Source organism: Suncus etruscus, chromosome 14 (genome assembly GCF_024139225.1).
Source record: "Suncus etruscus isolate mSunEtr1 chromosome 14, mSunEtr1.pri.cur, whole genome shotgun sequence".
Classification (NCBI taxonomy): domain Eukaryota; kingdom Metazoa; phylum Chordata; class Mammalia; order Eulipotyphla; family Soricidae; genus Suncus; species Suncus etruscus.
In genome coordinates this window covers 42069317-42092514 of record NC_064861.1, presented here as the reverse complement: position 1 = coordinate 42092514, position 23198 = coordinate 42069317, and the positions used below count along the sequence as shown (strand labels likewise).

Genomic DNA, 23198 nt, shown 5'->3' with positions numbered 1-23198 from the left:
TGCTGCTGACCTGTGACAGACCCAGATTCTATTTTCAGCATCCCATATGGTTCCCTGAGCCTGCCTGGAGTAACCCCTTAGTGGCCCCAAAACCCCAAATTTATTTTTGTATGTACTCATACATTTTTACCATCCTAATTAATAATTGATATGTATGTGTTCACCCCTCTGCAGACAAAAGTATTGATTACAGAAGGCTGATGTCATCCTGATGATAAAGTAGGGTAAGTTCACATTCAGTTTCCCGTCACCAGCTAATCAAATGGCAGTCATCATATTAGAAAACAGTGCTATTTTCTCCAAATAAAAATATAGCAGGTGAAGCTGAAGCAGTCCTTAGAACACACATCTGCTTTTAGACCACTTGGGTGGTGCTTACATGCTACTTTATTCATGAGTATACAGTGTTACTATTTACATAAGTTTGTAGTAGGCATATATAGTCACCTGTATTGTCCTTAAGAAGCAGTTGCTTTTACTTCTTTAAGTGTTGGTTTTACTTTTCTTGTACTTACTTGCTTGTCTCAAATACATGTTATTTTGAGGTTTCAGTCTTCACATTTTATTGTGTCTGTTGTGGACTTAACTTTTTTTGTTCTTTTGGTTTTGTGTTTAGACCACACCGGCATTGCTCATAGGTTATTTCTGGTACTCAGAAATTATTCCTGATGGTGCACCGAACAGTGGGTTCTAGGGAATCAAACCCAGCCTACTACTCTGTGCATTGCAAATAAATGCCCTACCTATTGTACTATATCACTTTGGTCTCTGACTCATCTTTTTACCTGTTACAAGTATATATCCCATTCTGATTGATGTAATAATACCATTGTTTTGTGTATTATTATGATCATTAGCAGTTATGGTTTATACCTGGAGTCAGTACTCCCCTCCACCCCCCATAGTGTTTAATTGTTATTCATTCCCTTGCACAGTTTATGTAGTGTCACTTTTGTTGTCATCTGAATCAGAGGTTCCCAGATTTGGCTTATAATTTACTTTTCAGGATAAATCACTCATGCCCCCTCCCCCCGCAAGTCTACTTTCTTTAAAGAAAGCAACTAATTTATGTCTCATGATTATATATAAAGAAAGCAACTAATTTATGTCTCATGATTATATCTTGAGCTGGTGGGAGGGTGGTATTGATTGCTTTGGGAAAGACTAGTCTAATGCTTCACAGTGCCTTCTCCCATTAGTGTACAGTTATTTTGTTGTTGTTGTTGTTTTGTTTTGTTTTTGGGTCACACCCGGCAGCGCTCAATGGTTACTCCTGGCTCTATGCTCAGAAGTTGCCCCTGGCAGGCACAGGGGACCATATGGGATGCCGGGATTCGAACCACCATCCTTCTGCGTGAAAGACAAATGCCTCACCTCCATGCTATCTCTCTGGCCCCAGTGTACAGTTATTTTATCTTAATTTTCCCCATTCTTTCTGAATTAAGTCTTTTGTTACAGTAGGCAGCATTTATTTTCTTGGTTCATTCTCTCTATTTTGAAGAGGCAAAATAAAGCTTTTGGGGTTTTTGGTAATGTGTTTTTATTTATTTATTTTTTTTTTGGAGCAGTTTGGGGTTGGTCCACATTTAACAGTGTTTGGCTATTCTGGTTTTTGCAGTTAGGGTCACTCCTGGTGGTACTTAGTGCTGAGGATCAACTAGGGTCTGTTACTGAATGCAGAACAAGCACTTTAATTGCTTTACTCATTTCTGACCCCAAAGGGAAAAAACATTTTTTTTTTTTGGTCTATATCTGGAGATACTCAGGGGCTGCTCCTGACTGCACTTAGGAATTAACTCCTGGCAGTATTCATGTGATGCTGGGAATTGAGCCTGGTTTGGCTGCATGCAAAGCAAGCACCCTACTTTATGTGCTATTGCTCTGGCACTCAAAGTAATATTTTTAGACCTTGTATTAGCACTTGTCGTGGATAAACTGATTGGACATAGAATTCTGGAATTGGTAATATTTGTTTTATTTAGTAAAAGGCATTGGTTACTTTTTTTGAATATTGCTGCTCAGACTTCCAAAGTCTCTTTTTGATTTATTCATCCAATAAGGATTTCTTGAAACTTTACTGCTATCTGTTAAGTTCTAGACTCAAATCTCAAATTCTTGGGGTGGGTGTGGAAGGTTTGACAGTGGTACATTAACAGTAGTAAATTTGTGTCATGTTGCAAGGTAATACTATTATGGTCACAGGAAAAATAGAGCAGTAAAGGAGAAGCAGAAGAAGAAAGGAGGTAGTGATTATAGAAGTGCGTGTGTGGAAGGGTCAGTGGGCAGAGTTGGACCACTGTTTTGAAAAGGGGCTAGGGAAGCCAGCCTCATTGAGTAACATATACAGATGAGAGAAAGTGGATGAATCAGTCATGTGCATATCCAATTATTTAAATTATTAAATTATTTATAAATTAAATTATAATAAATAATAAATAATAAAAATTATATAAATTATAAATTAAATTATTTAAAGCCAAAGGTGTACAGCATACATTATGGAATAAGGAGGCTAATGCAGTTTGTAAGGGAGAGGAAGTGGAAGATCACATCTAAGAGTAATATAAATTATCACCATATTGTATTACAAAGTATTGTATGACTATACATTTGTTATATATATTTATACATTATAGAGCAATACAGTTTTGAATTTTAATTGTTACTTGAGTTTGGGTTCCCAATGGGGACAATATTGAACAGAGGGGTGACACTGTCATATTAAATAACTGCAGTGCCACTGAGTTCAGTGGATTGAGGTATATATTTTGCATGAAGGAGCCCCAAGTATGATCCTTAATACTTCCCAAGGACTTCCAGGAATGACCACAGAGCACTAGGCTGGGAGTAACTCTAGAACACAATGTAGTGTGGCCACAAACCCAAATTGGGTTATTCTTAGGCTGTGCTCAGCATATATTTTGTTGTGTTGGTGAGAGGCAAGAAAAAAGGCAGGAAAAAGGCAGGGATGGTTTATGAGGTGGATATATTGCAGTATAGTAATTCAGGCAAGTGAAAATGGTGGTCTGGACTTGGGCCCCAGCTGTTGCCTTTTTTTTTTTTAACCAGGTCAGTGATTTCCAATACGATTAATAGAGTTTTTAGTAGGCCATGGCCTCTTAAATTGGAGATCATAAACCCAGTTTGGGGTCTATAATTGTATGTGAAATTCCAAAAAAAATATAAATACAAGTAAAAATTTCTGAATAAGCAATGACCAAAAATTAATACATTGTGTAATGAATATAAGGGTGTGTCTGGCAATGCTTGCCCATGCTGCATTCTTTTTTTCCTGTTTTTTGGGCCACACCCAGCAGTATACTCAAGAATTATGCCTGGTAGGCTTGGAGTACCATATGGAATGCTGGGGATCCATCTAGGTCTACGATGTGCAAAGCAAGCACCCTATGCCATACTGTTTATCATTCCACTCTGTTCCCTGTTTCACTTAATATCTGTCATTGGTTTTATTCTTCAATAAATGAGAAACTTGGGGATGAAGGCTGTAGAGTTAGTGTAAGAAGCAAGGTGCTTGACATGTGGCCAACCTAGGTTCAATCCCCAGCACCCTGTATAATCCCCTGAGCACCACGGGATTTGAACACAGAGCTAGGAGTAAGCTCTTGAACACTATTAGGTGTGGCTCAAGCACCAACCTCTCTCCCCCAATGAGAAACTTGAATCCTAGAGTTTTTAAATTTTCTGAATATCAAAATAAGGGCCAAAACAGTAAAGTTTGAGCTTTAGATGTCAACCAAATTCAGTATCCTTTCATTATACATACATATATTCTTTTTTTTTTTTAATTTTATTTTTTTTGGGGGCCACACTGCATGTGCTCAGGGTTTACTCCTGTCTTTTGTTCAGGGACTGCTCCCTTAGGGCTTGGTAGACCCAGCAATTGAAATTGGGGTCCCAGCAATTGAACTTGGGTTGACCTTTTGCAAGGCAAGAGCTATACTTTTGTTCTGGCCTTACAGATACATTCTTTTTAGCTATGGTATATGTTGTTTGTAGTACAGTATTGAAAAGTAAAAATATGGAATAGGAATTGCTGAGTTTATTGAAAACTAATCACAAGTATTTGGACAACTTGAGAATTGGTATAGAAATATATGCAGTGTTTTTAGTTTTTAGTTTTTAATGATAAAATGTTTATCACATGATTGCAATTATAAAATAGAGTTGGACAAGGGAGATAGCGATAGCTTAGGGGCCGGAGAGATAGCATGGAGGTAGGCGTTGCCTTGCAGCAGCAAGATGGTGGTTCCAATCCCTGCATCCCATATGGTCCCCTGAGCCTGCCAGGAGCAATTTCTGAGCATAGACCAGGAGTAACTCCTTAGCACTGCCAGGTTTGGACCATCCGCTCCTCCCAAAAAGTGATAGCTCAGTGAGCTAAGTGCATGCTTTGCACATGAGAGCTCTCGATTCAGTCCTCAGCATTGCTCTGACTCCTGAGAAGCACTGCTGGGTGTGATGCCATCCCCCAGAAGATTAGCAAGCACAATATTGGGATTAGCGATGCTCATACCTGTGCACTTGAACATTAAAGTATTATTCTTATCTCCCTTTGGTAAATATCTATGTACAAGCTTTGAAATCAGTGGAGTATGGTTTTATTGTTTTTTTTTGTTTGTTTGTTTGTTTTTTGTTTGTTTTAGTTTTGGGGCCACACCCTGCAGTGCTCAGGGGTTACTCCTGGTTCTCTGCTTAGAAATCACTCCTGGCAGGCACAGGGGACCATATAGGATGCTGGGATTCGAACCACCATTGGTCCTGGGTCGACCACTTGCAAGGCAAAAACGCCCTACCGCTGTGCTATCTCTTCGGTCCCCAGTAGAGTATGATTTTAAAATGAACTCTTAAAGGTTTTATCAGGGAAATATGCTTTACTTGTAGGTACATTAGGAACCTTCAGTTCATTAATATGCTCTTTCCTTTATGATTTATTGTAGTACAGAGGTTCTGAACCAATAGTGGGATCTTGGGATTCTAAGTAGTGTTTGAGGATCATTTTTCGAAATGAGGCAGTGCTGCTGAATTTCTGTGTTTTTGTTGTTGTTTGTTGTTTTTGGGGGTCACACCTGGCAGCTCAGGGGTTACTCCTGGCTCTATGTACAGATATCGCTCCTGGCAGGCTCGGGGGACCATATGGGATACCGGGATTCGAACCACCGTCCGGACTTCTGCATGCAAGGCAAACACTTTACCTCCATGCTATCTCTCTGGCCCGCTGCTGAATTTCTGAATAAAGGTTATATTAATAGAGAGTGGGAAAACATAATGAAAGTTCAGCTACTTTTTACTTAGACATTGGAGATTTACAAAACCGTGTAAAGCATTTTTCTCACTATTAAGAAAAGTTTCTTTGTTTTAAAGAAGTTTTTATGTATGTAATGGTTTTTTATTTTATTGTTTTTCTCCAATTGTTATTGAAGCACTGATTTACAGTATTATTAATGATATAAAAGTTTTAGGCATATAGTTTTCTAATACCACACCTGCCACCAGAAGGTCAACATCCCTTCACTGGCGCTTGTAGGCCTTTCTTCTACCTGTCCACACTCCCTTGGTAAACTCAGTTCTGGAGTCTCAAGTTCTGTGAACATAGAGTATGTAAATTATTCCTTTTTTGAGTAGGAGTGTTGGGGGACCATTTGAATGTCCAGGAGTGAATCTGGTTGGCAACTTACAAGGCAAGGGCCTTTTTAATATCTCTTTGACACCAAGATATTTTTGCAGTAGTGTTTTGAAATTCTTTGGTAGACACCAAATGAGATTCCTGGTTTGTATGCAAGCAAGCTTGAATCTTAGTTTCTGAGATGTCTCCATACTGTCCCACAATATTCTGCAGTGCTCAGATGTTATTTTTAGCTCTTTATTCAGGAATTACTCCTGGTGATGCTCAGGGAACTGTATGGAATTCTGGGGATTGAACCTAGGTCAGGTGTATGCAATACAAATCCCCTACCCACTGTACTATCGATCCAGCCCTGTTTCTGTTTTTGATATCTCACTGATGTGAGGTGATAATTCTTTGCTGTTTTGATTCCCATTTTCCTAATGAGATGACCTATTGGCTGTTTGCATGTCACTGAGGAAATGTCTGTTCAGCTCTCCTACCTCCCCTGTGGGTTGTATTTCGGGGGGGGGGGGTCATGGGGTGCCAGGGATGAACTCTTATGCCTGCCATGTGCAAAGTAAGCACCCTACCCATTTTACCCATTGTATTCTGGTGCTTTATTCCTCAGTTTTTGATTTTTTTTTTTTAATTTTACAAATGCTTTATATATCTTGGAGATTAACTCTTGTCATATGAGTTACGAGCAAATATTTTCTTCCAATCTGTGAAGTCTTTATTTCAGTGATTTCCTTTATAGTGCAGAAGTTGCTTAATTTGATTTAATTCTAGGTGTTAATTTTTTTCTTACTGGTATCGAGTCATTAAAAATGTCTCTAGATTGAGTGTCCAAAAGAATTATGCTTGTGTTTTTTTAGTGTATTTTATTCAGGTCTTAGACAAAGAACTGTAATATGTAATGGAGTTGGCTTTTTTGGGTTGGTTGGGGTGTGTGTGTGTGTGTGTGTGTGTGTCCAAAAGAGTTATGCCTGTGTTTTTTTAGTGTATTTTATTCAGGTCTTAGACAAAGAACTGTAATATGTAATGGAGTTGGCTTTTTTGGGGTGGTTGGGGTGTGTGTGTGTGTGTGTGTGTGTGTGTGTGTGTGTGTCCAAAAGAGTTATGCCTGTGTTTTTTTAGTGTATTTTATTCAGGTCTTAGACAAAGAACTGTAATATGTAATGGAGTTGGCTTTTTTGGGGTGGTTGTGTGTGTGTGTGTGTGTGTGTGTGTGTGTGTGTGTGTCCCCAATGTATGTGTGTGTGTCCAAAAGAGTTATGCCTGTATTTTTTTAGTGTATTTTATTCAGGTCTTAGACAAAGAACTGTAATATGTAATGGAGTTGGCTTTTTTGGGGTGGTTGGTGTGTGTGTGTGTGTTCATAGTCCCTGGCTATGCTCAGGGACTGTTCTTGGCTCTGCTCAGGAATAAATACCTCGGGCTTCTAGGCAGACCATATATGACACCAGGAATTTGACCTTGGGTTGGCCACATCTAAGGCAAGTACCTTACCTCCTCTTCCAGCTCTGGTCCCTGTAATGGATTTTTAAATGTTATTTAAAATGTAATGGTGGACTGGAGAGAAGAATAATTCATTCAGGGCCTCTGAGTTCTATAGAGTTCCAGCATCTTTGTGACTTATCCTCAGGCTATTGCAATATCAAGCTTGCATAGCCTAACCAAGTATATCCTGAGTGGGATTATGCAAAGCTGTGCCTCTCCCCAGCACTACTTCTCTGGCCTTTTACCTTTGATTTGATGATAATAGTAAATATTATGACATCAACCAACATAGATGAAAAACTATTGGGTTTTTTTTTTTTCCTGCGGGGTCCATTTTTTGTGGCTTTTATGAGATACTCTCAATAGTGCTGAAGGGAACATAGTATAGGATGCCAGGAATTGAACTGGGGTTCTCTGTATGCAAGGCAAAAATGCCTTAACTCCTCTGGCTCCTATCATTTTGGGAGGGCCACACCCAGTTTTTCTCAGGGATCACTCCTTAATTGGGGTGCAGGGAATTGAACTCCAGTCAGCTGTGTGCAAGGCAACCACCCTACCTGCTGTACCTCTGCCCCCCCCCCCCCAATCAGTGTTTTCAAGTGTGTAAATCAGTAAAAAGAGACAATTTTCATAAGTGGCCAGGTGAGAGGGCCTTCTCCCCTTAACCTCCCTGTGGAGACCATGACCTTTATTTATTTATTTATTTATTTTTGGTTTTTGGGCCACACCCGTTTGACGCTCAGGGGTTACTCCTGGCTATGTGCTCAGAAATCGCCCCTGGCTTGGGGGGACCATATGGGACGCCGGGGGATCGAACCGCGGTCCTTCCTTGGCTAGCGCTTGCAAGGCAGACACCTTACCTCCAGCGCCACCTACCCGGCCCCGACCATGACCTTTAGATAAAATAAAATGATTGCTGGCTGTAGGTCATTCTTTTTTTTGGTTTTTGGTTTTTGGGTCACACCCCGCAGTGACTCCTGGTTCTGTGCTCAGAAATCTCTCCTGGAAGGCTCGGGGGACCATATGGGAGGCCTGGATTTGAAACACCATCCTTCTGCATGCAAGGCAAACGCCTTACCTCAACGCTATCTCTCCGGCCCCCTGTAGGTCTCTGTATTAACTTTCTCTGTATTTTTGTTTTTTTGTTTTTTTTTTGGGCCACACTTGTTTGATGCTCAGGGGTTACTGCTGGCTAAGCACTCAGAAATCGCCCCTGGCTTGGGGGGACCATATGGGATGCCGGGGGATTGAACTGCAGTCCTTCCTTGGCTAGCACTTGCAAGCTTGCTAGCGCTTGCTAGCTACCTTACCTCTAGCACCACCTCTCCAGCCCCATTTAGGTCATTCTTAATGTGTTCAGTATTAAGGCATTTTTCTCCTTTTTGGATCTTTCTCAACTATGTTAGCTGTCCCTCTTGTGAGGAAAAAGGAAGATAGTTTCATTCAATTTTCATTTAATTTTGAATCTTGCTAGTCTTAAATTTAGAAACTATTAATGTTTCAAATTGGATTAGAAAATATTCAGAATATACCTATGTCTACTTAAAAATTATCTAGAAATTTATAACATTTAGTTTAGTTACAACTTTGACCTAAATGATGTACACTTAGCAGATTTCTTAATGGGATCATTTTTCTCTTTTTTCATTTTTTGTGCTTCCCCCTTTTAATATTGTTGCCATGACCAAGGGATCACACATTATGGCTGTAACTTGAACATTTAGCTGTTGTCCTCACAGTGTTACACATCTGATTGCAGCGCTCTCAGGGATCTCAAACTCACGGCCTGCGGGCCACAAATGGCCCTCTGTACAACTTTTTGTGGCCCTGCCTTAGAGGAATCGTTTTGTTTTAGTTGTTTGGGTCACACCCCCCCAGTGTTCAAGGCTTACTACTGACTGCACTCAAGGATCACCCCGACTTTGCCTCCTGCAGCCCCCAGGTAAATTGAGTTTGAGACCCCTGGTTACATGTTTGTACAAAGGGGCTATCAGCCAAAGCAAGTAAATCATGGTACTTGTTAACCTTGTTCTGAGGGAGAGGAGGAGTTCACATTTTAGTTAAGGCAGACATGTTCTGGTTGTAGTGCTCACATTGTGGGCTCTACTTCTTGACTCTGGTGTTTATTCTCTTTTTCTTTTAGTTGCAGTATTTGCACACACACCTGACTTAAGTGTGACCAGAAATTGCTTACAGTGTCTTATCACACACACTTGCCAGGTTAAACAACAGTTCTGCCAGTACTGTGTTAAGGCATGTGGTAACACTGAAAATTCAAACTGGTAACTAGACAGGCTTTCTAAGCCACTGGGTGATTTTGTGAGTCCTCAGTAATCATTTTTCTTTCCTGAAAATGAGAAGGTTGATTCTTTTTAAGTCTGAAATATGTTTGCTTTACTTTGAATTTCCTTTGTTGCCCTTGTCCCCCATAAGTCTTCCCTGATTATATTGCCCAAACTATTTTTAATTCTATGATCTTAAACATTTCATTTTGAAATGTTTTCTTATCTGCTGTCCCTATGGACAAGAAAACAGGTTGAGTTAGTTATATTAGAGCATATATAAATGACTTTTTCTGTCTGGTACATACTAGGACTTGTTCCTTAAAGTCTTTTTTTTTTTTCCTTCCAAGCAATGCTCATAGGGTTGGGGGCTATTCTCAGTGATTCTCAGCTAATAGAGCTGGATGGTTGAATAACAGGGCCTGAGGATGAGTTGCCACTTGGTCCTTGGGGTATTGGGGACCATCACCAGTCTGGTACTTGGGGGGCCTGCAGGGCTGTATACCCAGTAGTACTCAAATGTTTGAGGGGATCGAGAAACAACAGTACAGTGGGTAGGGCTAATCCAGGTACTATTCTGTTTCACTGCAGACTTTCTGGTGCTATTATACATGATCCCTGAGCACAGGGCCAGGAATAAGCCCTAGCATTACTGTGGTTGGCCTCAACAAATGAAACACTGCTTGAAGCAGCTGACATTAGTAATACTAAGCATGGAGGAAAGGCTACTTTGCCACAGTATTAAGCTTGCTTGAACTCATTAAAACTGTTACAACAGCAAGAGCAAAATCAATAGCTAAGAATGAATATATGTGAAAATTAAACTCAAAGGCTTATGGGGCTGGAGCAATAGCACAGCGGTAAGATGTGTTTGCCTTGCATGCAGCCTATCCAGGATGGACCTTGGTTCGATCCTCCAGTGTTCCATATGGTCCCCTGAGCCAGGAGCAATTTCTGAGCGCATAGCCAGGAGTAACCCCTGAGCATCACAGGGTGTGGCCCAAAAAGCAAAATAAAAAGAAACCCAAAAAACTCAAAGGCTTAGGGAGGTAGCTTAAAAGATAGAGTATATGGCTGGCATGCTTCTGGCTCTAATTTTGATTCTTAAACTTTGGCTCTGTAGTTTATCTTTTCTTCCTTTACTTCCATTCTGGGTATGAGCTTATTTTTCAATTATACTTAAACATGGGATAAAGAAATATGAGTGTAATGCCTTCTAGATTTATATGGCATTCTGACTTCAGGGGAAAGATAAGGAATAATAATCTTTTGTTGGAGATTATTTAAAATGCTTTAGCATATCAATACATCTTCACAAATCAAAGTCATGAATTAGAATTTGATTCATTCTCTTAGGATGCAGTGTAAAACAGATTGGGAATTATGAGGAGGGATGATAACAGTAAAATCCAAAAAAGCTAATATATAAAAATATGTGGTAAAATTGCATAGAATAATTAGAATATTGTAAATGCCACAAATATCACAAACAAATCTCTGGACTCAGCTTGTATTGATAGTCTCTCTGTTAAGGTGGAAGGGTGGAAAAGGCTACTTGCAAAGGAATTAAGAGTAAATAGCATTAGAATTTTTACCTATATCATTAAATGTCCGATGGCAGTAGAATTTATGTTCTGCTGGTAAAATGACATGACCAAAATGATAGGCTTGTGTAATTTTGGCAAGAGCTTTAGACTTGTAATATCTTTCTTTCTGGAGGTTTTTTTATTTAGAAATTAATTGAAAATTTTTTATTTCTTTACCTAAATCTGCTGAGCTTTCTAGGACATTTTCTTTTTCTTTTTTTTAAATAATTAAGTACTTTGATTACAGACATGATTGTAGATGGGTTTCAGTCATATAAAAACACCCTTCTTTACCAGTGCAATGTTCCCATTACTATTGCCCCAATCTCCCTGCCCCTGCCTGCATTATTTGAGACAGGCATTCTACTTCTCTTACTCATTGACATTGTCATCATAGTTGTCAGTGTAGTTATTTCTCTAACTGTACTCACCAGTCTTTGGTGGTGAGCTTCATATCATGAGCCAGTCCTTCCAGCCCTCATCTGTCTCTGGACATTATTACAATGATGTCTTTTTTTTGTTTGTTTGTTTTTTGTTTTTTTTTGGGCCACACCCTGCGGTGCTCAGGGGTTACTCCTGGCTGTCTGCTCATAAATAGCTCCTGGCAGGCATGGGGGACCATATGGGACATCAGGTTTCGAACCAACCACCTTAGGTCCTGGATCGGCTGCTTGCAAGGCAAACACCGCTGTGCTATCTCTCCGGGTTCTGTCTTTTATTTTTCTTAAAATGATGAGGGGCCGGTGAGGTGGCGCTAGAGGTAAGGTGTCTGCCTTGCAAGTGCTAGCCAAGGAAGCACCGAGGTTCGATCCCCTGAGGTTTGATCCCCTGGCGTCCCATATGGTCCCCCCAAGCCAGGGGCAATTTCTGAGCACTTAGTCAGGAGTAACCACTGTGCATCAAATGGGTGTGGCCCGAAAAACAAAACAAAACAAAACAAACAAAAAAACCCCCATAGATTATTCTGTGTGTGTCTCCCTCCCTCTGATTTATTTCACTCAGCATAATAGATTCCATGTACATCCGTGTATGGGAAAATTTCATGACTTCATATCTCCTGACGACTGCATAATATTCCATTGTGTCTATGTACTACAGTTTCTTTAGCCATTCATCTGGTTAAAGGGCATCTTGGTTGTTTCTAGAGTCTGGCTATTGTAAATAGTGCTGCAATGAATATAGGTGTGAGGAAGGGATTTTTTTATTGCATTTTTGTGTTCCTAGGGTATATCCCAAGGAGTAGTATAGCTGGATCATATGGGAGCTCAATTTCCAGCTTTTTTTTTTTTTTTTTTTTTTTCACCCTCCTCAATTTCCAGTTTTTTTGAGGAATCTCCATGTAGTTTTCCTTAAAGGCTGGACTAGATGGCATTCCCACCAGCAGTGAATGAGATTCTCTCCATATATCCCCACCAGTACCGATTGTTCTTATTCTTTGTGATGTGTGCCAGTCTCTGTGGTATGAGATAGTACCTCATAGTTGTTTTGACTTGCTTCTCCCTGATGATTAGTGATGTGGAGCATTTCTTCATGTGTCTTTTGGCCATTTGTATTTCTTCTTTGAGGAAGTGTATTCATTTCTTTTCATTTTTTGATGGTATTAGATGTATTTTTTCTTTAAGTTCTGTCAGTACCTTGTATATTTTTGATATTAACCCCTTACCTCGTAGGTATTGGGTGAATAGTGACTCCTATTCTGTGGCTTTTGTATCCTAGACACTGTTTCCTTTGAACTGCAGAAGCTTCTCAGCTCAATATAGTCCCATCTGTTTATCTCTGCTTCCACTTGGCTTGAAGAGTCTGTTTCCTCTTTGAAGATGTCTTTTGTCTCAATGTCATGGAGTGTTTTACCTACATGTTGATTTATATACCTTATGGGTTTTAGACTTGTGAGACATGTAATAGCTCTTTCTGAGTGTTCCTCACCCCCCCCCCCCCCCCCAAATACGTGACGGTGCTCAGGACTTTTCTCCTGGCTCTGTTAAGAGATCATTCTTGGCAGGATTCAGGGGATCATTTAGTTTGCCAGTGTTGAATATGAGTTGGCTATGTGTAAAGCAAGCATCTTACCCTCTGAACTATCCCTTTAGGGTAGACTTGGGTCACACAAGATGGTGTTAAAGGACTTATTTGAGACTGCCAGGGATCGTGCTGGTGGTGTTTAGGGGACCAAATGTGGTGAAAAGGATTCAGCTGGAGTTGGCCAATTGCAAGGTAAATGCTTTAACCCTTGTATCTTCTCTCCATTCTACATTATTTTTTACTTTTCTTGAGATATTAAGGACATACCAAAACAAAGTAAACCTACCTGTTTAGCGACCGCTCGCACTTAAGACCATCTCTTCATTTTATTTTATTGTAAATATCCTTTTTCCATCTTGTACACTCTACAGTACAGTACTATGGTTTTTGGTGCTTTAATATACCTACTTTACTAACTTTATGTTCTGTAATACATTGCAGTACAGTGTGTAAATTACACAACTATGCGAATTAAAACAAGTGGGAGATTTCAGTTTGATCTTTCTCGTTACTTATTCAGAATACTGTATTGTCAAGTACTATTTATATACTGTACTACTGTATACAGTACATGCAGTTCCTCACTTAACGACCAATTCGATTAATGACCAAATGGAACTTGGTTGTTAGTATTCTTACCATTAAATACAAATTCTAAAGGGGGAAATATGTTCACACCTGTTAGAAAGGGAAAGTTTTTTTTGTGTGTGTGTGTGTGTGTGTGTGTGTGTGTGTGTGTGTGTGTGAGAGGAACCTTTCCTCTCGGTTGTGGATGAGAAAATGCCACTGTAGCAAGCAATCTTGGTATTTGTGCAGGTCCTAGGATAAGGCCTAGGATAGAGTTTTTAAGGTTCTAAAGGTACTGTTCCAACACTGTTGGTGTGTTCCGTTTTTTTGTATCATGTGCTCCATGTTTTTGCTTGTTCCCTAAACCAAAGTCTAGGAAATTATGGTTCCAAAGGTTCTGCTCAGTCTCTGTTGTCAGAATTGGGCCTCTGCACTAAGAAATCTTGATTTTTGTAGGAGACCTGGACTATAGCCTAGGGTAGGGTTTTCTTTAATGGTCTCAAGGTACGTTCTGCCCAGTCACGGTTGTCAAAGTCAGTTTTCTGTAGTTAGTGCTCTTATTTTTCATAGTTCAAAGGACGATACATCTTCTGATTTCCACTTAGTGTTAGGTGATGTGATAGGACCTCCTGGTCTTAGGTCAAGTTGTCATTTCCTCGCTGTCCTGGTGTCATATTAACACTGGCACAAGTATATCTCCCAACGGAGCTTAGTTCCTGGTGTTTTTGCAGTTCTACGTCTGGGATCTGGGATTTGAGAATGAACTAACACTGTCCAATCTCGTGGAGACTTGAGTTGTATCCACATGACATATGTCCAGGATGGGAGGTACCCTTGTATAAAAAAATGTGAGTTCTTATTTTTAGAAGATAAGATCTTGTGTCTTACTTCATGATTTCCCCTTATTTACTGTGCCTATACAAAAACATATGGTGTCCTTTTGTATTGCTGGTGTTATTCCGGGTAAGGATGACAGGCTACACACACAGTATCTGTGGTGTGGTCTGAGCTTTGGTCCCAGGCAAGACGTTTTCTTAGATTTTGTAGAAAGCAGCACCAAAACTGGTGAGGGTAGAGAAAATATGTATATGTATAAAACTAGAATATATAGATGAAATTGAGATAAAAGTGGTTGTTCCCACGACAATATGCTTCAAGAGTGGAGAAACCCTGAATCTCTTAGGCCACGTGAATTTCCTTCCTTCCCTAATACTACTGTGCCTATACAAAAAAAAAATGGTGGGGTAACACCAAGCCCTGCCACTGTACCACTTTTTCTGGTTTTGTTTTGATTTATTGTTTTGTTTGTTTTTTGATATTATCTCACTTCTCTTTTTTTCTTCCACTTTTTTCTTTCTTTTTCACTTTTGTGGATATTATTCAGTGATTTTTTTCTTTCTATTTTAGTAGTTGATACTTTTTTCTTCTCTTTTCCTTAACCTTTTTATCTCCAGCAGAATAGCATAACTTGAATCATTCAGCCTCATAAATTGAGGGGGGGAAAAGAATGATACCAGGACCAGTCATATGAACACATAGTGTAAATAAAAAATAACCAGACTGGAACACCAAACAGAATAGATATTCAACCTATAACAAGCTGTAAGGTGGAGACCAGTTACACTAGGATTCTGGGGGGTAAAGGAGGGATATGTGAGAGACAAGCTGGGAACAGGAGTGGAGGGAGGACAACATTGGTGGTGGGAAAGCCCTTCATTCATTGTCACTATGTACTGTAAATAATTCTGTGTAATGAACTTCAGTCACAATACAAAAAAAAAAAAAGAGGGCCCGGAGAGATAGCACAGTGGCGTTTGCCTTGCAAGCAGCCGATCCAGGACCTAAGGTGGTTGGTTCGAATCCCGGTGTCCCATATGGTCCCTGCCTGCCAGGAGCTATTTCTGAGCAGACAGCCAGGAGTAACCCCTGAGCATCGCCGGGTGTGGCCCAAAAACAAACAAACAAACAAAAAAAAACAAAAAGAAAGGAAAAGTTTTTTACTATTAGCATATTGATGGATATACTGAGTTTGGGGGAGATGTTATTTTTATTCTTCCATGTTAATAAAAAGCTGCACTTCTGTTATTAATTTAATGCTGAGTAATTGCAAGTAAAATAGAATATAGAACTGTGCTATCTAGTAGTTAGTTTCAGTGACAAAAGACATGGTTAGTTACTATTTTATTACTATCATTGAAATAAAAGGTACAGGGCTGTTCTAGTTTTAGAAAACTAATCATAAAGTTCGGAACACATTAGGTTAATGAAAAGATATTTTAAGAAAGGTAGTATGAATTTGGGGTGATACAAAGGATGCCTTTACAGGATAGTCATCATGTTCTTAGGAGCCTATCTGCATCTAACCAACTCATGAAACACTCATATTTTGTCATACTCTTCCTTGATTGGATGTTTAGTGAGGTGACATCACTTCAAAGCTCTCTCATTCCCTTATCTAAAAAGAGGAAGACTTTTTCTCTGATCTGCCTTATTGCAGTTCTTTAGATTTGATTTAGATTTTCACCTTAGCGTGAACTTGAGTACATTGTTGTTTTTCTTTGTTTTGTTTTTTTAAGAGAACATTTTTATATATATCTTTATGTAAGCACCATGATTACAAACATGATTGTAGTTGGGTTTCGAGTACATTGTTTTATTTCTTGGGATTATCATTTTTTTAAATGAACTCTGTACTCACTATATAGTGATTATTATCATTTAAAAAAAATAAGAAAAGGATCTAAAGAAAAGCTCCCGAGGCTTAAAACTTGCTGACTTTCTTTCCCCAGTCTTGCTCTTTCCTTTTACTACTACGACTTTTTTTTGAAATTTTGGGCCACATCCTTAGGATTTACTCTGCCTGTGCTCTTGGGACCATATGCAGTGTTGGAAATTGAACTGGCTGTAACTGTATCTGGAATGTGCCTTAAACCTTGTACTAATTTTCTGGCCTCCTCCCCCTCTATATGAGGACTTTCGTATGTTTGTTTTTGGGCCACACCCAACAATACTGAGGGTTATTTCTGGCCCTGTGCTTAGGAATTACTCCTGGCAGGCTCGAACCCGGGTTGACCACATGCAAGGCAAACATGCTCTTCCTGCTGTGTTATCACTCTGACCCTCCTAAGGCTTAATTATTACATTACAGTTTGTAACGGTTATTGTTTAATCATCTTAAATCTACTTACATGGAATTGTGAGCTAATTCTTTTGTGAAATAGGTCATCTTTCTTTGGGTGGGTATTGTATGGGGAACATCAAGCCTAGGTGAATTACTATTACTTATATATGTATTACTACTTATACACAGGCCTTATTACTTATCCACATCTTCTCTAAGATCACTACTTTTCTTTGCTACAACAGTTGGTTTAGCCTTTTCTTTTCTTGGGGGCGTACCTTTAGATTTTTGGGCCACAACTGGCAGTGCTGAGGGCTTACCATTGGCTTTGTGCTCTGGGATTACTTCTGGCAAACTTGGCTGATGGGAATTTAACACAGGATGGTCATGTGCATGATAAATGCCCTAAACTACTGTACTATTGCTTGAACCCTCCCCCTTTTTTAAAAATTAAGTACTATTAAGGGTTCATTATTGTTATACATCTAAAAATCTTCTGGGACTGGAGAATTAGTTTAGTTGGTACAGAACTTGGCTTTGTTCACTGCTGACCTAGAGTTGTTTCAGTTTGGCACTATGTATTGTTCCCTGACCACTTCCAGGAGTGATCCTTGAGCATAGAGTCAGAAATAAGTTCTGAGCACAATGGTGTTTGACCCTAAACCTAAAATTATGTCAATCAGCTGAGCAAATATTTAGGAGATTCTCTGGAATCTCCCTACTTCATTCCAGGGAGCAACCAAAAGCAACCCCTGAGGAACACCTTTAAGTTTGAGCCTAGGGAGGGCCACAATATACTTTGATTGTGACCAACTTGGATTAGCCCTGTGCTTCTCAAATAATGGGGTGTGCCCCCTCAGGGCGAGGCTTCTTAAAGGGGCACGTTTGACCTCGGCAAACACTGTCTTAATAAGCTAAGCACCGTGTTTATGTCTCTGTATGTCTCTGGAGCTGAGAGTTGCTGTGTCCTGCCTCAAACCCCGCTTTGAAAAGCTATGCATTGCAAAACGTTGCTCATTGTAGCCATTAATCCAGACATCACTTCTGATTAAAAAAATCAGATCAAATTATTTTATATATTTTTATTTTGCAGGTAAATTTTTTTTTTTTTTTGTTTTTTGTTTTTTGGGTCACACCTGGTGGTGCTCAGGGGTTACTCCTGGCTGTCTGCTCAGAAATAGCTCCTGGCAGGCTCAGTGGACCATATGGGACACCGGGATTCGAACCAACCACCTTTGGTCCTGGATCAGCTGCTTGCAAGGCAAACGCCGCTGTGCTATCATTCCGGGCCCTAAATTTTTTTTTTAATAAAAATTATTTATAGTCACTCAGAGAGTGGGAAAAATGGTTTCTTCTTCCTAGGGGGGCATGACAGAAAATAATTGAGAAGCACTAGATTAGCCCTACTTTCTTAATCTCATAATGTCTGTATGTACCTTTAAAAACATACCTCTTGGGGCCGGAGAAATAGCATGGAAGTAAGGTTTTTGCCTTGCGTCCAGAAGAACAGTGTTTCGAATCCTGGCATCCCTTATGGTCCCCCATGCCTGCCAGGGGCGATTCCTGAGCTTAGAGCCAAGAGGAACCCCTGAGCGCTGCTGGGTGTGACCCAAAAAACAAAAACAAAAAAACAAAAACTTATACCTCTTTTGTTTTATTATTATATTGGTATCTATAATAATATATACTAGGTTCTGGTAAGTATATTGGTTTTATTTTCTTTTTTTTTTCTTTTTGGGTCACACCCGGCAGTGCTCAGGGGGTCGCTCCTGGCTCTACACTCAGAAATCGCTCCTGGCAGGCTGAGGGGACCATATGGGATGCCGGAATTCGAATCACTGACCTTCTGCATGCAAGGCAAACGCCTTACCTCCTTGCTATCTCTTTGGCCCCTGTTTTTCGTTTTTACCAGAGGAGGAAGCCTTAAATTGAATTGGTATTTACATCTTCCTATTTACTGTGTTTTCTTTGTTCTATTTCCCCTTTTTATTAATTTTAATAATGTCCCCATTTCAGATCAGCAATCTTAATATAAACACAACTTTTGTAATTATGATAGCACAGCAGTTAGGATATTTGACTTGCATGAGGCCAACCCAGGATGGACCCGGGTTCAATTCCAGGCATCCTGTATGGTCCCCTGAGCACCGCCAGGTGTGGCCCCAAAGCAAACAAAAATAAAATTTCAGAATATGAGCCAGAGTGATAGTCCAGCTGACCTGATTCAGTCACTGCTACCCCCTATAGTTCCCGAGCCTGCAAGGAGTAAGACCTGAGCACTGTTTGTGACCCCAAAACGAAACAAAACACTTTTAGAATTATTTTTAGGAAAAATAATATAGTTGAAAAATTCCCCTAATTGGTCTCAGTTTTGGAAACTAAAATATGCTAACTTTAATAGCACTATTAATATATAATGATTGTTTCTTGGCCTTTGGTGTTCTAAACTGTTGATATTTTTGGGCTTTTTTTTTTTTTTTTTTTTTGCCACATCTAGTGGTGCATAGAGCTAACTCCTAGCTTTGCACTCATGAATCACTTATGGTGGGCTCTGGGTACTGATCACAGTGGTGTGTCAGGGATCAAACCTGAGTTGGCCATGTGCAATGCAAGCACCCTATTGGTTATATTGGTTGTACTATCTCTCGGCTCCTGTTTATTAAACTTGCTTTATAGTAATTTTGATCCCTTGTCTGTGTCTGGCTACAATTCTCTCCTCCCCCCCTCTCCACTCCCCTCCTCCTCTCTTCTCTACTCTTCCTCAATTTCATCCCATTTGGTCTCATTTTGTCCCCTTGTTGCCTTTGTTGTCGGGGTTGCCTGGATTCTTGGCTTTGGTGATTCATATTTAGCTGTAGTGCTCATTGATGGTCACATGTTTGGTTGTAGTACTCAGTCATACTCTGCTTTGGTACTCACCAACTTGTGCTTCTTCAGGTTTGCTGCCTGGGTCATATTTTTTGGGCAAGCATGTTTTGGTTATAGTGCTTGCCAGGTGGTGTACTTCCTGGCTGTGGTGTTTTTAACATCTTTTTTAAACTGTACTGCTTGCAGGGGTTACATTTTAGCTTAAGATTTACATTTTAGTTATATTTATACAACTGGCTATAGTGTGGCTTGAAATTGCTTGTGGTACTAGTGATCATGAACAACAGAACTGCTATGATCGGTTTTGTTAGATATATGCCAATCTATTTGTACCAATAGGGACCATTTGCAAGGCAGGCATTCTAAAGTATTGCTATTTCTCCAAGCTCAAATTTATGTTATAAAAATAACAAATTTTTTGTGGGGGCGGAGTGATAGCATAGTGGTAGGGCGCTTGCCTTGTAAGCGGTTGACCCAGGATGGACCTGGGTTTGATCCCCAGCGTCTCATATGGTTCCCCAAACCAGGAGCGATTTCTGAGCACATAGCCAGGAGTAACCCCTAAGTGTCCCCTGTTGTGGCCCCCAAACCAAAAAACAAACAACAACAAAAAAACAACCACATTTTTATCTTAGGTAAAGACATTTTAGAATATGTACCACCCACACAATGTAATACATAGACACGCAACGAAATATTTTGGAATATATATCATTATGCTATAAGTACACACAACCCCTTTCCCCTACCCCTGAAATTGCCTTTTTTAGAGAATAAATAGATTTCTCCCTGCTTACATCGGAGGCTAATACCCTCATACCTTCACCCTCCTTCATTCACTCCAGTGTTCATTGGGTACAAAGTGGAGGTGGGGCAGGATTGTTAATTTTAGGAAAGACTGAACTAGCAAGTCATGTGAAGATGGAAAAAGTTCCAGTTTTATAAGTGAGTAAACTAGGAAGACTAAATTTAAATACAAAGTCATTTAGATGACCTTTGTTGTCCTGACTTTCATTTATACAATGGAGTTTGTGTATGTGTTTATATTTTTAAAAATCACTTTAAACACCATGATTTTTAAGGTTGTTTACAATACAGGTGTTCCCTCCCAAAATTGCTCGTGATTGAATTGTCATTCAGTGCACATTTTCTGCCACCAATATCCCCAGTTTTCTTCCTTTCCTACCCCCAGCCCTCTCCCCTATCTGACTCTGTGGCAGACATTTTTCTTCTCTTTGAGAGGTTTACTATTAAGTAAATGATATGTAGATTGTACCACATAGTTATCCTTTGGGAATTTGTTGAAAAAATTTTTCTTCTTAGGTTCCATCCCAATTTACTGATTTGTTTTAGAACCCTGAGACCTCTTTAGAATAAAACCACAGGGGCTGGAGTGATAGCACAGTGGTGGGCGTTTGCCTTGCACGCAGCCTATCCTGGACATACAGTGGTTCGAATCCCGGAGTCCCATATGGTCCCCTGAACCTGCCAGGAGTGATTACTGAACACAGAGCTGGAGTAACTCCTGAGCACCGCAGGGTGTGACCCAAGAAAACAAACAAACAAAAAACCCCACAACTATCATACGTAGAGTGTATGTTATGTTATATTTTTATTTCTGATATTTTGTGTAACCTAATATTAATCTGAGATTGCGGTTATTGGACATATCATAATTGAGTGGAGAAATGGTTAAAGTTAAAATTCTCCACTAAAAGTAGGTAATTTACGAATTGCTGCACAGGGTCTATTCCCCATTCTCAGCTCTTGATCGCCTTTAAAGGCTGTTCTGCATGATGTAATGACAGGTTAAACTTCTAAGCACTGTAGCTGTCAAATGCAAAATCTGATTCTGAGTCATAGGACTTTATTGGGACAAGGGTATTGCTTGTTTAAAAATAAAACAAGCTAGTCTGTTTAATGAGGCCGTTTAAGATGGCTTTCCCCAGCAGGAAGAGAATGTAATTTCATTTAGCAGGAGTTTAATTTAGTGATGTGTGTTTACTCTCCCCATAGTCATTTCAGAGGGAAAGTTGGGGGAGGATTTAAGGTTGGTGTGATCAGGGTAGGGATGAAGGAGTTAGAATTGAGGATATAGGTAACCCTCTAGATAACTTATTGAATGATTGGAGTATTAGAACCCTGTAAATCAAGTGTGAGGGTGAGGGGTAGAAGTGTAATGTAGGAGAGAACATTTCCTTTATACTGTAACAAAGTAATACAAAATTGCCAGTATTCATTTTTCTAGAAATCTGTTATGGTGGCAACAAGAATTTAAGTTGGTAGAAAAACCGAGGCTTTTGAAGGAGAATGTTGACTGGTTTTGCTGCTGGGATTAGTGGTGGTGATGATGATGATGGGGTGGGTGTATCTCAGTCACCAGTCCAGGCAGGGCTGGGATAGTCACAGCCCTAGGTGTGGCCAGCATGGAGCCGGCTGGAGCCAAGCCTTTGAATCTGGGGAAGACATATTTAAGAGCTGAAGTGTTAGGTTGGTTTTTCTTTCTTTCTTTCTTTTTTTTTTTTTTTTTTTTGGGCCACACCCGTTTGATGCTCAGGGATTACTCCTGACTAAGCGCTCAGAAATTGCCCCAGGCTTGGGGGGGACCATTGTGGGGACCATATAGGACACTGGGGGATCGAACTGCGGGTCCTTCCTTGGCTAGCGCTTGCAAAGCAGACACCTTACCTCTAGTACCACCTCACCGGCCCCTGAAGTGTTAGGTTGTAAGCCAGATAACTTTAGACTTCTGCTTAGGGAAAACTATCCTGGAGCATGCATGCATTAGTTCATGGTTAGAGTCCACACTCAACAGTACTTATAAGATGATCTCAAGAGGGAGCCCTGGGTCCATATAATGCCAAGGGATCAAACTAGGGTCAGCTGCATTGCAAGGCAATGTACTATATATCTTGCTCTGGATTTATAGATTGCAAAGGCATTGTGATTTAGACTGTTTTGCCCAAGGAACCACTTTGTACTTTATTGGCCATTTAAGTGAGCAGTGTAACAGACAAGACTAAGCTGCCCCCCACATCCTAAAATGTAGGGATTATTATAAAATATAGTTTCTTTTTGGGGGGATTGATTTACTGCAGTTTCTTTATAGTCCTTTATTGGGTGATTTAGGAAATTAAAGATAATAATTGATTCGTATTGCCCTAATAATATTCTTGTGATAAATCACATTGGGTAGACTTTTACTAAGTTATCTAAAATTTATAATATCTAGAGTAATTAGAACCAAAGTCACATTGGTAAATAACATTGCTAAAAAAGTTAAATTTTGTGTGACAATGATTATAATTGAGAAAAAATAATTTTGATGTACATTTTAGTATAGAAATTTTAAGTTCTACATTTTAGAGTAGGACTTTTGTGTTTATGCAGTATTGGGAGTATATTCTTAGGACATTATCAGATAATTTATCACCATTAGATAATGTAGCAGACAGCGGACCTGGGAAAGATTTCTATTTTATCTTTGATTCAATGACAAGTTATTTACATTGTCTATTTCTTGCAGATGTCTCTTAAATTATGTTTATTACTATGCTGATAAGTTTTTTAGTATAAATGTTGGTAGACCCAATGTGCAAGGGGAATTTTTTAATCTCTAATCTCCA

At 39.6% G+C, this 23198-nt stretch overlaps 1 protein-coding gene across 3 annotated transcripts in view; it reads left to right on the top strand.

Moving 5' to 3' along the window:
• SIAH1 (siah E3 ubiquitin protein ligase 1) overlaps nucleotides 1–23198 on the top strand; it is a 38449-nt gene that overhangs the window by 13200 nt on the left and 2051 nt on the right. Inside the window, exon 2 of one of the 3 annotated variants that reach the window (XM_049786087.1) lies at nucleotides 175–224. The exons of the other annotated variants lie outside the window; for them this stretch is intronic. The gene's annotated coding sequence lies outside the window, so the exon portion shown is untranslated. The remainder of the gene's footprint in view (nucleotides 1–174; nucleotides 225–23198) is intronic. 3 annotated transcript variants of the gene reach the window in all.